Source organism: Schistocerca cancellata, chromosome 4 (assembly GCF_023864275.1).
Source record: "Schistocerca cancellata isolate TAMUIC-IGC-003103 chromosome 4, iqSchCanc2.1, whole genome shotgun sequence".
NCBI lineage: Eukaryota > Metazoa > Arthropoda > Insecta > Orthoptera > Acrididae > Schistocerca > Schistocerca cancellata.
In genome coordinates, this window is record NC_064629.1 from 611,475,517 (window position 1) to 611,490,758 (window position 15,242).

At 43.5% G+C, this 15,242-nt stretch overlaps 1 protein-coding gene across 1 annotated transcript in view; it reads right to left on the reverse strand.

Moving 5' to 3' along the window:
• LOC126184350 (rho GTPase-activating protein 100F) overlaps window positions 1–15,242 on the reverse strand; it is a 294,918-nt gene that overhangs the window by 40,119 nt on the left and 239,557 nt on the right. The window lies entirely within an intron of this gene.

Consider the following 15,242-nt stretch of genomic DNA (forward strand, 5'->3'; position numbering starts at 1 on the left):
CAGATATAAATTCTTTACTAATTATTAGTATCTGGAAGACAAAATGCTAGTAATTTTAAAGTATATATTTGGCTCTATTCTAAAACATGTTAGCAAAGCCAGCCCTTGATTAATTCCAAAGTAATTAACAGTTTTGTCCAAAGTATTGTTTGCGTACTTATATTTGTTAATTTCATGATTTAAACAAATAATTTGGCCTAATTCTTGCAGCAGAAGAAACTGTTAAAAAGAACCAATGTTTTGATGTATTCAGTTAATTTAATGAGTTAAGTTTTAATTGTAATTTCTGAAAATTTAACTTCGAATAATGTGTAGTTTCGGCCCCTATTATTGTGAGGATATATAACGGCCTGAATTTTGGTCATGAGACAGTCAGTCCACGGCCAAGTTTCAGATGAGAAACCTGTGTTGGTTAGAAAAACAACAATGCTTCAACTTAACTGTGAAATAAGTGTTACACAATTAGGCCATGTGATAAGATAATGACAGTGTCTGCTCCATATGTACCTTTTTATTCTTCAAGAAATGTGAACTATGTGGTTCGGCTTTTACTGCTCGTAGATATTCAACAGTAAACTATTGTAGCAGTATGTGGATATTTGCCTGCTAACTATTAATGAGGCTTATGGGAAGTTAGAACACTAGTGCACTGGCCATATTAAAAGTGTGTATTGGGGGTTGTATAAAGTGAAAGTAAACTGATGTAAAATGCAACTGTGCCTCTGTTGGCTACATCATTTATAGTAGACAGTAGTTGCACTTTCACCCTCTAATTTTTCAGCCAGTACGTCGACACTGAGGGCAATCAACAAAGAGATAAACAAAGCAGGCAAGCACCATCACAATGTAGCACATAATTACAAAAAATACAATGAAATATGGTTAGAACCATTACAACAAAATACTAACATTTCCACATGAAATCATGGCTGCACACATCTCCTGTACCTATCTTGAACTCAGTATTAAAAACTCAGGCTAATTAAAGAAATAAAAAAACTTACAAGAAATAAAAATCTGGGCATTTTGCTGTGTATTTGCGCAGAATGGTTAAGTAGGTATTTCATGCTGGAGATATGTGTATGGTAACATAATGATTCACGTCAGTGATTTAAAATAACTCTTCGTATAAGGAACAAAGAAATTTTTAAAAGTAATCAGATAGCTGAAAAGAAAGTGGATTTTATGCAAGCAACTTGAAACACAATTAACATACCACTTTTAAGAAGGAATCTCCTAAATTACACTACAAAATGATAAAGGTATGAAAAGACATAGTTATCAGGTCTAAGCAGTCTAATATTAACCAAAACTGAGAGAAATGCAGGTGAGGAAGAGGATGAGGACAGGAGCATCTAGTACCCAACTTTTATTGCATTTGGCATTTTTTTATTCATGTAGCTCTGCTTTAGTTCAAGCATATATTTTTTTCCATGTTTATGTGGTTAACAACAAGATGAGTAAACATAACAGACATGTAAGTTTGTAGGCTTCCACAAACAGCATCAATTTGAATAAAATCATTGCAGGTATAAGGCCCCTACTTTATGAAACACTAAAACAATGAACATACCGACATTTCGACTGACTGTGCAGCGGTTCTGAAGAGTCACGTTGATGAGAACTGCTGCAAAGTCAGCCAATATATAAGTATTTCAGTTATTTTAGTGTTTCATAATGACGTGACCTAATATGCAAAATGATTTTATTAAAAATAAATGACATGCATCATTCCTGGGGATAAAAACCTGAATGTTATTTCTTTGGGGTACTTGCTATGACACAAAAGACTCAGACAATATATAATCAGAAAAGGGAAATTTCATACTATGTTACTCACACACGTACTTCCATGTGGAACAAGTTAGTACACAAAATTAACATAATAAAAGTTAATTATCCATAAAATCAAATTTACGTATAATCTATGCATATGACAAGCTGCTGAGTATATAATATCATAATCAATAATATACCTCAGCATACCTCAGAAATTTGCTTTAATTTTTCCAGGAATTCCCTGATTGAATAGGAGGAGAGAAATATGAGGAAATTCTTTAATGCAGATTGGAAAGTGTGAGGATTACTTTTAATATTAGCTTACTGAAAACGGATGCAGCAGAATGCTGTACTCCTTTCTGCACAAGAGTCAAGGAGGTTTGATCCAAGTGCAAACTGAATTTCTGCCTAGTATTAACTCAGTGAGAATAAGCTCATACAACAAAGAACTATAGAGAACTGTATATTGACAGGAGTGTGTGAGAATTCCTAGATTCTTGAACAGGAGACAACAAAAGGTTTGTGGACTTACACCACATATTGCCCAAACTGCATGTTCCTGAGCCAAAAACACCATTTGTGAATGGGCACAGTTACCCCAGAAAATAATGTTGTATGTCATAAGTGAATGAAAACAAGCAAAGTAGCCACATTTACATGTTTTACAATCACTTTTTGCAGATACTGATCTAATGGTAAACATAGCAACATTCAGTTTTTGAAACCAATCCTGCAAATGGGCTTTCCATGACAGCCCACCATATATCTGTACACCTAAGAGTTTGGGTAGTTCAGATTCACTAATTATATGCCAATTCTCTGTAACCAGAATGTCAATTTTCGTTCAATTATGTGTTAGAAACTGTAAAAACTGAGTGTTGATATCTTGTTCTATGATGCATACAATATCCTTCTACACCAAACTAGTGTCATCTGCAAATGTAAATATTTTAGAAACACCCAATATGTTAGAATGTATACAATATTTGTCTGAGAACTGGCCCCTGGGGCACCCATCACTTAATCATGCCCCAATCCGATTGCATCTCACAGCCATTCGCATTTCTGAGGAGAATGACATTTTTCTGTCTGCTTTTAAAGTACAAGGAGAAGAAATTTTGAGCTACTCTTTTTACTCAATAATGGACCAACTTCTGCAAAAATATTTTTGTCATCAACACAATCAAAAGCCTCAGTTAAATCAAAGATAACTTCCTAAGTTCACAACTTTTTGTTTAATCTGTCCACAGCCTCACAGTTGTTGTTGTGGACTTCAGTCCTGAGACTGGTTTGATGCAGCTCTCCATGCTACTCTATCCTTCTTCATCTCCCAGTACCTACTGCAGCCTACATCCTTCTGAATCTGATTCGTGTATTCATCTCTTGGTCTCCCTCTTCGATTTTTACCCTCCACGCTGCCCTCCAATACTAAATTGGTGATCCCTCAATGTCTCAGAACATGTCGTACCAACCGATCCCTTCTTTTAGTCAAGTTGTGCAACAAGTTCCTCTTCTCTCCAGTTCTATTCAATACCTCCTTATTAGTTATGTGATCTACCCATCTAATCTTCAGCATTCTTCTGTAGCACCACATTTTGAAAGCTTCTATTCTCTTCTTGTCCAAACTATTTATCATCCACGTTTCACTTCCGTACATGGATACACTCCATACAAATACTTTCAGAAACGACTTCCTGGCATTTAAATCTATACTTGATGTTAACAAATTTTTCTTCTTCAGAAATGCTTTCCTTGCCATTGCCAGTCTACATTTTATATCCTCTCTACTTCGAGAATCATCAGTCATTTTGCTCCCCAAATAGCAAAACTCCTTTACTACTTTAAGTGTCTCATTTCCTAATCTAATACCCTCAGCATCACCCGACTTAATTCGACTACATTCCATTATCCTCATTTTGCTTTTGTTGATGTTCATCTTATACCCTCCTTTCAAGACACTGTCCATTCCATTCAACTGCTCTTCCAAGTCCTTTGCTGTCTCTGACAGAATTACAATGTCATCAACGAACCTCAAAGTTTTTATTTCTTCTCCATGCATTTTAATACCTACTCCGAACTTTTCTTTTGTTTCCTTTACTGCTTGCTCAATATACAGATTGAATAACAGCGGGGATAGGCTACAACCCTGTCTCACTCCCTTCCCAACCACTGCTACCCCTTTCATACCCCTGGACACTTATAACTGCCATCTGGTTTCTGTACAAATTGTAAATAGCCTTTAGCTCCCTGTATTTTACCCCTGCCACCTTCAGAATATGAAAGAGAGTATTCCAATCAACATTGTCAAAAGCTTTCTCTAAGTATACAAATGCTAGAAACGTAGGTTTGCCTTTCCTTAATATTTCTTCTGAGATAAGTCGTAGGGTCAGTATTGCCTCACATGTTCCAACATTTCTACGGAATCCAAACTGATCTTCCCTGAGGTCGGCTTCTACCAGTTTTTCCATTCGTCTGTAAGGAATGCGTGTTAGTATTTTGCAGCTGTGACTTATTAAACTGATAGTTCGGTAATTTTCACATCTGTCAACACCTGCTTTCTTGGCATTGGAATTATTATATTCTTCTTGAAGTCTGAGGGTATTTTGCCTGTCTCATACATCTTGCTCACCAGATGGTAGAGTTTTGTCAGGACTGGCTCTCCCAAGGCCGTCAGTAGTTCTAATAGAATGTTGTCTACTCCGGGGGCCTTGTTTTGACTCAGGTCCTTCAGTGCTCTGTCAAACTCTTCACGCAGTATCATATCTCCCATTTTATCTTCATCTACATCCTCTTCCATTTCCATAATATTGTCCTCAAGTACACCACCCTTGTACAGACCCTCTATATACTCCTTCCACCTTTCTGCTTTCCCTTCTTTGCATAGAACTGGGTTTCCATCAAAGCTCTCGACATTCATGCAAGTGGTTCTCCTTTCTACAAAGGTCTCTTTAATTTTCCTGTAGGCAGTATCTATCTTACCCCTAGTGAGATAAGCCTCTACATCCTTACATTTGTCCTGTAGCCATCCCTGCTTAGTCATTTTGCACTTCCTGTCGATCTCATTTTAGAGATGTTTGTGTTCCTTTTTGCCTGCTTCATTTACTGCAGTTTTATATTTTCTCCTTTCATCAGTTAAATTCAATGTTTCTTCTGTTACCCAAGGATTTCTACTAGCCCTCGTCTTTTTACCTACTTGATCCTCTGCTGCCTTCACTACTTCATCCCACAGAGCTACCCATTCTTCTTCTACTGTATTTCTTTCCACCATTCCTGTCAATTGTTCCCTTATGCTCTCCCTGAAACTCTGTACAACCTCTGGTTTAGTCAGTTTATACAGGTCCCATCTCCTTAAATTCCCACCTTTTTGCAGTTTCTTCAGTTTTAATCTACAGTTCATAACCAATAGATTGTGGTCAGAGTCCACATCTGCCCTTGGAAATGTCTTACAATTTAAACCCTGTTTCCTGAATTTCTGTCTGACCATTAGATAATTTATCTGAGACATTCGAGTATTGCCAGGGTTCTTCGATGTAGACAACCTTCTTTCATGATTCTTGAACCAAGTGTTAGCTATGAATAAGTTATGCTCTGCGCAAAATTCTGCCAGGCGGCTTCCTCTTTGATTCCTTACTCCCATTCCATATTCACCTACTATGTTTCCTTTTCCTACAATCGAGTTCCAGTCAGCCATGACTATTAAATTTTCGTCTCCCTTCACTATCTGACTAATTTCTTTTATCTCATCATACATTTCATCAATTTCTTCATCACAGAGAAAATGGAATATAGCATTTTCAGTTGTACACCCACTTCTAAAACCAAACTGTATGTTTGACAGCAATGAAATGATCTGTTACTCTTATATATTCATGTATCATGATTGAATAAATTTTGCTAACCACGATGGCATAGAAATAGGACTAAAATTGTATCCATCATCCCTTTCTACTATTTTATAAAGTGATTTTACTATGGACTACTTTAATTGTTCAGGAAACTGAGCCTTCCTAAAGAAAAACTATAGATGAGCTAAGTTCAAGGCTAACATATGCAATACAGTGTATTAGTGTCCTATTGGATAGCCCGTTGTATACATGAGAGGCCTTAATCTTCAACAATTTAATTATTGATTCATTATCCCTGTTGTCAGTATTACATATGTGTACTTCAGAAAACAGTCTTGGAAGAGCATTTTCTAAGAGTGTTCTATGATTCCCTGCAGAAACTGACTTTTGTTTATTTCATCTTCTGTATTTAGAAAATGATTGTTAAATCTATAAATATGTCTGACTTACTACTATGTATATATCCTAGATTCTGTGCTGTGGGCCTGATGCTTCTTTTATGTCTGCCCATTAAGTTTTAATTTTACCCTGAGAATTAGCTATTCTATTGACATACTACATGCTTCTTGCCTTCTAATGAGATTTTTAAGCACCTTACAGTGCTTTGTTCTGTGCAATATCCTTATCCATTTAGTCAACCACCTAGGGTGCATGTTAGTGCTTGTACCCTGTTTTAATTATATTAATGGAAAGCAGCTTTTGAAGAGTATGAGAAATATGTTGAGAAAACAAATATATTTATCATCTATATTATATGTTATCAGCCTACAAACATTCTGTCACTCTTATTCTTCAATGTTTCAAAAAGTCACTGTTGCCCCTTGATTAACATTTCTAAATAGTTTGTAGTTATATTTAACATGTGTGTTAGCATGAATTTGTTTTACAGTTAAAATTTGTGCATCATGGTCTGAAAAGCCATTTACCCTTTTACTAATGGAATGTTCCTCTAGTAATGAAGAATGAACAAAAATGTTGTCTATAGTTGTGTTATTGTTCTCCTGCACTCTGGTTGGAAAGAATACAGCCTGCATTAAACGATATGAATGTAGGAGATCTTGCAACATTATTTTTGTTGTACAGTCACTTACAAAATTAATATAAAATCACCATATACAACTGACTTTTGGTACTTTCTATACGGTGAACCAAGCTCTCTCTAGCTGCAACAGCAATGTCCCAGTGGACATATAGATAACTATAATTAGAATTTTACTTTCACTACATTCAACTGCTCCTGCACAACATTTAATGACGTGCACTACATAGTTGATCTTTTGAAAGTTTGATGACAATGCATTGGCAAGAAACTATTTTTTTCAACAGAAAAAATTTTCAGCATAACTTTCTAAAACTCATCTTGAATTGCTATTTATTTTTGTACCATTTGGAAACAAGGTTAGCTTAGTACCTGATAATGTAACTGATAAAAGTTCATTAACACACACAAGAGAAAGCAACAACCCTTGCAGCGAACACATGAAATTACTTTTTAACTGGATGACAAACAATGACTTGATTCACAGACCTTTTGCATTGATACTTATTGTTTCCTAGTAGTGACATATGACTTGGATCAATATGAAACACTGTCTGTGTTGTAACTCACACAACCAAACACTTCTGATGAGTCATGGAAAATAGCATCTGCTTGTGGTTGGTAACCTAATTAATGAAGTACAGCCACTCTCAATATTAGAACCATCCAGAAATCTAAACTATTCTTTGAACAGTACTTGTGGTCAGATTGTTGAGAAGCTGTTTATGAATAACCTTTTTTTAAAATATTGTAAATACTTGGAAAAGTGAAGCTGGACAGAAGTTTGATGGCATTTCTACACTAAAGAGCCAAAGAAACTGGTACACTTGTCTAACAGCATGCAGAAGTGCCGAAACATGATGTGGCATGGCCTCGACTAATGTCTATTAAGTAGTACTGTAGGGAACTGACACCTTGAATCCTGCAGGGCTGTCAATAACTTTGTTTAGTCATGCCAAGTCACTGCAGAGTCTGTGATATAGCTCTTTTTGGTTTTTTAACTTTTTAAGAGTCTCATTAGATCCTTCCAGATACTCACTACTTTCCCCATGTTTATCTAGGCTGTCTCCTACAATATGTTTGTATCCCATAGTGTTCATAATATAGGTTCTGGAAGAGTGAATACACATATAGATGCTACAGATAAGAGAAAAATTAACAAATGTGGGGCATTATTGAGAGGCAAAAGTATCAAACAGGGCACAGATGGCCGGCCAGAGTGGCCGAGCGGTTCTAGGTGCTACAGTCTGGAACCGCGTGACCGCTACGGTCACAGGTTCGAATCCTGCCTCGGGCATGGATGTGTGTGATGTCCTTAGGTTAGTTAGGTTTAAGTAGTTCTAAGTTCTAGGGGACTGATGACCTCAGAAGTTAAGTCCCATAGTGCTCAGAGCCATTTGAACCAGGGTACTGATGGACTGTGTAAATTAAAAATAAAACAGTGTGCCCGACCGAGACTCGAACTCGGGACCTTTGCCTTTCGCGGGCAAGTGCTGTACCAACTGAGCTACCGAAGCACGACTCATGCCCGGTACTCACAGCTTTACTTCTGCCAGTACCTCGTCTCCTACCTTCCAAACTTAACAGAAGCTCTTCCACGAACCTTGCAGAACTAGCACTCCTGAAAGAAAGGATATTGCGGAGACATGGCTTAGCCACAGCCTGGGGGATGTTTCCAGAATGAGATTTTCACTCTGCAGCGGAGTGTGCGCTGATATGAAACTTCCTGGCAGATTAAAACTGTGTGCCCGACCGAGACTCGAACTCGGGACCTTTGCCTTTCGCGGGCAAGTGCTCTACCAACTGAGCTACCGAAGCACGACTCACGCCCGGTACTCACAGCTTTACTTCTGCCAGTACCTCGTCTCCTACCTTCCAAACTTAACAGAAGCTCTTCCACGAACCTTGCAGAACTAGCACTCCTGAAAGAAAGGATATTGCGGAGACATGGCTTAGCCACAGCCTGGGGGATGTTTCCAGAATGAGATTTTCACTCTGCAGCGGAGTGTGCGCTGATATGAAACTTCCTGGCAGATTAAAACTGTGTGCCCAACCGAGACTCGAACTCGGGACCTTTGCCTTTCGCGGGCAAGTGCTCTACCAACTGAGCTACCGAAGCACGACTCACGCCCGGTACTCACAGCTTTACTTCTGCCAGTACCTCGTCTCCTACCTTCCAAACTTAACAGAAGCTCTTCCACGAACCTTGCAGAACTAGCACTCCTGAAAGAAAGGATATTGCGGAGACATGGCTTAGCCACAGCCTGGGGGATGTTTCCAGAATGAGATTTTCACTCTGCAGCGGAGTGTGCGCTGATATGAAACTTCCTGGCAGATTAAAACTGTGTGCCCAACCGAGACTCGAACTCGGGACCTTTGCCTTTCGCGGGCAAGTGCTCTACCAACTGAGCTACCGAAGCACGACTCACGCCCGGTACTCACAGCTTTACTTCTGCCAGTACCTCGTCTCCTACCTTCCAAACTTAACAGAAGCTCTTCCACGAACCTTGCAGAACTAGCACTCCTGAAAGAAAGGATATTGCGGAGACATGGCTTAGCCACAGCCTGGGGGATGTTTCCAGAATGAGATTTTCACTCTGCAGCGGAGTGTGCGCTGATATGAAACTTCCTGGCAGATTAAAACTGTGTGCCCGACCGAGACTCGAACTCGGGACCTTTGCCTTTCGCGGGCAAGTGCTCTACCAACTGAGCTACCGAAGCACGACTCACGCCCGGTACTCACAGCTTTACTTCTGCCAGTACCTCGTCTCCTACCTTCCAAACTTAACAGAAGCTCTTCCACGAACCTTGCAGAACTAGCACTCCTGAAAGAAAGGATATTGCGGAGACATGGCTTAGCCACAGCCTGGGGGATGTTTCCAGAATGAGATTTTCACTCTGCAGCGGAGTGTGCGCTGATATGAAACTTCCTGGCAGATTAAAACTGTGTGCCCGACCGAGACTCGAACTCGGGACCTTTGCCTTTCGCGGGCAAGTGCTCTACCAACTGAGCTACCGAAGCACGACTCACGCCCGGTACTCACAGCTTTACTTCTGCCAGTACCTCGTCTCCTACCTTCCAAACTTAACAGAAGCTCTTCCACGAACCTTGCAGAACTAGCACTCCTGAAAGAAAGGATATTGCGGAGACATGGCTTAGCCACAGCCTGGGGGATGTTTCCAGAATGAGATTTTCACTCTGCAGCGGAGTGTGCGCTGATATGAAACTTCCTGGCAGATTAAAACTGTGTGCCCGACCGAGACTCAAACTCGGGACCTTTGCCTTTCGCGGGCAAGTGCTCTACCAACTGAGCTACCGAAGCACGACTTACGCCCGGTACTCACAGCTTTACTTCTGCCAGTACCTCGTCTCCTACCTTCCAAACTTAACAGAAGCTCTTCCACGAACCTTGCAGAACTAGCACTCCTGAAAGAAAGGATATTGCGGAGACATGGCTTAGCCACAGCCTGGGGGATGTTTCCAGAATGAGATTTTCACTCTGCAGCGGAGTGTGCGCTGATATGAAACTTCCTGGCAGATTAAAACTGTGTGCCCGACCGAGACTCGAACTCGGGACCTTTGCCTTTCGCGGGCAAGTGCTCTACCAACTGAGCTACCGAAGCACGACTCACGCCCGGTACTCACAGCTTTACTTCTGCCAGTACCTCGTCTCCTACCTTCCAAACTTAACAGAAGCTCTTCCACGAACCTTGCAGAACTAGCACTCCTGAAAGAAAGGATATTGCGGAGACATGGCTTAGCCACAGCCTGGGGGATGTTTCCAGAATGAGATTTTCACTCTGCAGCGGAGTGTGCGCTGATATGAAACTTTTAATATCAGCGCACACTCCGCTGCAGAGTGAAAATCTCATTCTGGAAACATCCCCCAGGCTGTGGCTAAGCCATGTCTCCGCAATATCCTTTCTTTCAGGAGTGCTAGTTCTGCAAGGTTCGTGGAAGAGCTTCTGTTAAGTTTGGAAGGTAGGAGACGAGGTACTGGCAGAAGTAAAGCTGTGAGTACCGGGCGTGAGTCGTGCTTCGGTAGCGCAGTTGGTAGAGCACTTGCCCGCGAAAGGCAAAGGTCCCGAGTTCGAGTCTCGGTCGGGCACACAGTTTTAATCTGCCAGGAAGTTTCATATCAGCGCACACTCCGCTGCAGAGTGAAAATCTCATTCTGGAAACATCCCCCAGGCTGTGGCTAAGCCATGTCTCCGCAATATCCTTTCTTTCAGGAGTGCTAGTTCTGCAAGGTTCGTGGAAGAGCTTCTGTTAAGTTTGGAAGGTAGGAGACGAGGTACTGGCAGAAGTAAAGCTGTGAGTACCGGGCGTGAGTCGTGCTTCGGTAGCTCAGTTGGTAGAGCACTTGCCCGCGAAAGGCAAAGGTCCCGAGTTCGAGTCTCGGTCGGGCACACAGTTTTAATCTGCCAGGAAGTTTCATATCAGCGCACACTCCGCTGCAGAGTGAAAATCTCATTCTGGAAACATCCCCCAGGCTGTGGCTAAGCCATGTCTCCGCAATATCCTTTCTTTCAGGAGTGCTAGTTCTGCAAGGTTCGTGGAAGAGCTTCTGTTAAGTTTGGAAGGTAGGAGACGAGGTACTGGCAGAAGTAAAGCTGTGAGTACCGGGCGTGAGTCGTGCTTCGGTAGCTCAGTTGGTAGAGCACTTGCCCGCGAAAGGCAAAGGTCCCGAGTTCGAGTCTCGGTTGGGCACACAGTTTTAATCTGCCAGGAAGTTTCATATCAGCGCACACTCCGCTGCAGAGTGAAAATCTCATTCTGGAAACATCCCCCAGGCTGTGGCTAAGCCATGTCTCCGCAATATCCTTTCTTTCAGGAGTGCTAGTTCTGCAAGGTTCGTGGAAGAGCTTCTGTTAAGTTTGGAAGGTAGGAGACGAGGTACTGGCAGAAGTAAAGCTGTGAGTACCAGGGCGTGAGTCGTGCTTCGGTAGCTCAGTTGGTAGAGCACTTGCCCGCGAAAGGCAAAGGTCCCGAGTTCGAGTCTCGGTCGGGCACACAGTTTTAATCTGCCAGGAAGTTTCATATCAGCGCACACTCCGCTGCAGAGTGAAAATCTCATTCTGGAAACATCCCCCAGGCTGTGGCTAAGCCATGTCTCCGCAATATCCTTTCTTTCAGGAGTGCTAGTTCTGCAAGGTTCGTGGAAGAGCTTCTGTTAAGTTTGGAAGGTAGGAGACGAGGTACTGGCAGAAGTAAAGCTGTGAGTACCGGGCGTGAGTCGTGCTTCGGTAGCTCAGTTGGTAGAGCACTTGCCCGCGAAAGGCAAAGGTCCCGAGTTCGAGTCTCGGTCGGGCACACAGTTTTAATCTGCCAGGAAGTTTCATATCAGCGCACACTCCGCTGCAGAGTGAAAATCACATTCTGGAAACATCCCCCAGGCTGTGGCTAAGCCATGTCTCCGCAATATCCTTTCTTTCAGGAGTGCTAGTTCTGCAAGGTTCGTGGAAGAGCTTCTGTTAAGTTTGGAAGGTAGGAGACGAGGTACTGGCAGAAGTAAAGCTGTGAGTACCGGGCGTGAGTCGTGCTTCGGTAGCTCAGTTGGTAGAGCACTTGCCCGCGAAAGGCAAAGGTCCCGAGTTCGAGTCTCGGTCGGGCACACAGTTTTAATCTGCCAGGAAGTTTCATATCAGCGCACACTCCGCTGCAGAGTGAAAATCTCATTCTGGAAACATCCCCCAGGCTGTGGCTAAGCCATGTCTCCGCAATATCCTTTCTTTCAGGAGTGCTAGTTCTGCAAGGTTCGTGGAAGAGCTTCTGTTAAGTTTGGAAGGTAGGAGACGAGGTACTGGCAGAAGTAAAGCTGTGAGTACCGGGCGTGAGTCGTGCTTCGGTAGCGCAGTTGGTAGAGCACTTGCCCGCGAAAGGCAAAGGTCCCGAGTTCGAGTCTCGGTCGGGCACACAGTTTTAATCTGCCAGGAAGTTTCATATCAGCGCACACTCCGCTGCAGAGTGAAAATCTCATTCTGGAAACATCCCCCAGGCTGTGGCTAAGCCATGTCTCCGCAATATCCTTTCTTTCAGGAGTGCTAGTTCTGCAAGGTTCGTGGAAGAGCTTCTGTTAAGTTTGGAAGGTAGGAGACGAGGTACTGGCAGAAGTAAAGCTGTGAGTACCGGGCCTGAGTCGTGCTTCGGTAGCTCAGTTGGTAGAGCACTTGCCCGCGAAAGGCAAAGGTCCCGAGTTCGAGTCTCGGTCGGGCACACAGTTTTAATCTGCCAGGAAGTTTCATATCAGCGCACACTCCGCTGCAGAGTGAAAATCTCATTCTGGAAACATCCCCCAGGCTATGGCTAAGCCATGTCTCCGCAATATCCTTTCTTTCAGGAGTGCTAGTTCTGCAAGGTTCGTGGAAGAGCTTCTGTTAAGTTTGGAAGGTAGGAGACGAGGTACTGGCAGAAGTAAAGCTGTGAGTACCGGGCGTGAGTCGTGCTTCGGTAGCTCAGTTGGTAGAGCACTTGCCCGCGAAAGGCAAAGGTCCCGAGTTCGAGTCTCGGTCGGGCACACAGTTTTAATCTGCCAGGAAGTTTCATATCAGCGCACACTCCGCTGCAGAGTGAAAATCTCATTCTGGAAACATCCCCCAGGCTGTGGCTAAGCCATGTCTCCGCAATATCCTTTCTTTCAGGAGTGCTAGTTCTGCAAGGTTCGTGGAAGAGCTTCTGTTAAGTTTGGAAGGTAGGAGACGAGGTACTGGCAGAAGTAAAGCTGTGAGTACCGGGCGTGAGTCGTGCTTCGGTAGCTCAGTTGGTAGAGCACTTGCCCGCGAAAGGCAAAGGTCCCGAGTTCGAGTCTCGGTCAGGCACACAGTTTTAATCTGCCAGGAAGTTTCATATCAGCGCACACTCCGCTGCAGAGTGAAAATCTCATTCTGGAAACATCCCCCAGGCTGTGGCTAAGCCATGTCTCCGCAATATCCTTTCTTTCAGGAGTGCTAGTTCTGCAAGGTTCGTGGAAGAGCTTCTGTTAAGTTTGGAAGGTAGGAGACGAGGTACTGGCAGAAGTAAAGCTGTGAGTACCGGGCGCGAGTCGTGCTTCGGTAGCTCAGTTGGTAGAGCACTTGCCCGCGAAAGGCAAAGGTCCCGAGTTCGAGACTCGGTCGGGCACACAGTTTTAATCTGCCAGGAAGTTTCATATCAGCGCACACTCCGCTGCAGAGTGAAAATCTCATTCTGGAAACATCCCCCAGGCTGTGGCTAAGCCATGTCTCCGCAATATCCTTTCTTTCAGGAGTGCTAGTTCTGCAAGGTTCGTGGAAGAGCTTCTGTTAAGTTTGGAAGGTAGGAGACGAGGTACTGGCAGAAGTAAAGCTGTGAGTACCGGGCGTGAGTCGTGCTTCGGTAGCTCAGTTGGTAGAGCACTTGCCCGCGAAAGGCAAAGGTCCCGAGTTCGAGTCTCGGTCGGGCACACAGTTTTAATCTGCCAGGAAGTTTCATATCAGCGCACACTCCGCTGCAGAGTGAAAATCTCATTCTGGAAACATCCCCCAGGCTGTGGCTAAGCCATGTCTCCGCAATATCCTTTCTTTCAGGAGTGCTAGTTCTGCAAGGTTCGTGGAAGAGCTTCTGTTAAGTTTGGAAGGTAGGAGACGAGGTACTGGCAGAAGTAAAGCTGTGAGTACCAGGGCGTGAGTCGTGCTTCGGTAGCTCAGTTGGTAGAGCACTTGCCCGCGAAAGGCAAAGGTCCCGAGTTCGAGTCTCGGTTGGGCACACAGTTTTAATCTGCCAGGAAGTTTCATATCAGCGCACACTCCGCTGCAGAGTGAAAATCTCATTCTGGAAACATCCCCCAGGCTGTGGCTAAGCCATGTCTCCGCAATATCCTTTCTTTCAGGAGTGCTAGTTCTGCAAGGTTCGTGGAAGAGCTTCTGTTAAGTTTGGAAGGTAGGAGACGAGGTACTGGCAGAAGTAAAGCTGTGAGTACCGGGCGTGAGTCGTGCTTCGGTAGCTCAGTTGGTAGAGCACTTGCCCGCGAAAGGCAAAGGTCCCGAGTTCGAGTCTCGGTCGGGCACACAGTTTTAATCTGCCAGGAAGTTTCATATCAGCGCACACTCCGCTGCAGAGTGAAAATCTCATTCTGGAAACATCCCCCAGGCTGTGGCTAAGCCATGTCTCCGCAATATCCTTTCTTTCAGGAGTGCTAGTTCTGCAAGGTTCGTGGAAGAGCTTCTGTTAAGTTTGGAAGGTAGGAGACGAGGTACTGGCAGAAGTAAAGCTGTGAGTACCGGGCGTGAGTCGTGCTTCGGTAGCTCAGTTGGTAGAGCACTTGCCCGCGAAAGGCAAAGGTCCCGAGTTCGAGTCTCGGTCAGGCACACAGTTTTAATCTGCCAGGAAGTTTCATATCAGCGCACACTCCGCTGCAGAGTGAAAATCTCATTCTGGAAACATCCCCCAGGCTGTGGCTAAGCCATGTCTCCGCAATATCCTTTCTTTCAGGAGTGCTAGTTCTGCAAGGTTCGTGGTAGAGCTTCTGTTAAGTTTGGAAGGTAGGAGACGAGGTACTGGCAGAAGTAAAGCTGTGAGTACCGGGCGCGAGTCGTGCTTCGGTAGCTCAGTTGGTAGAGCA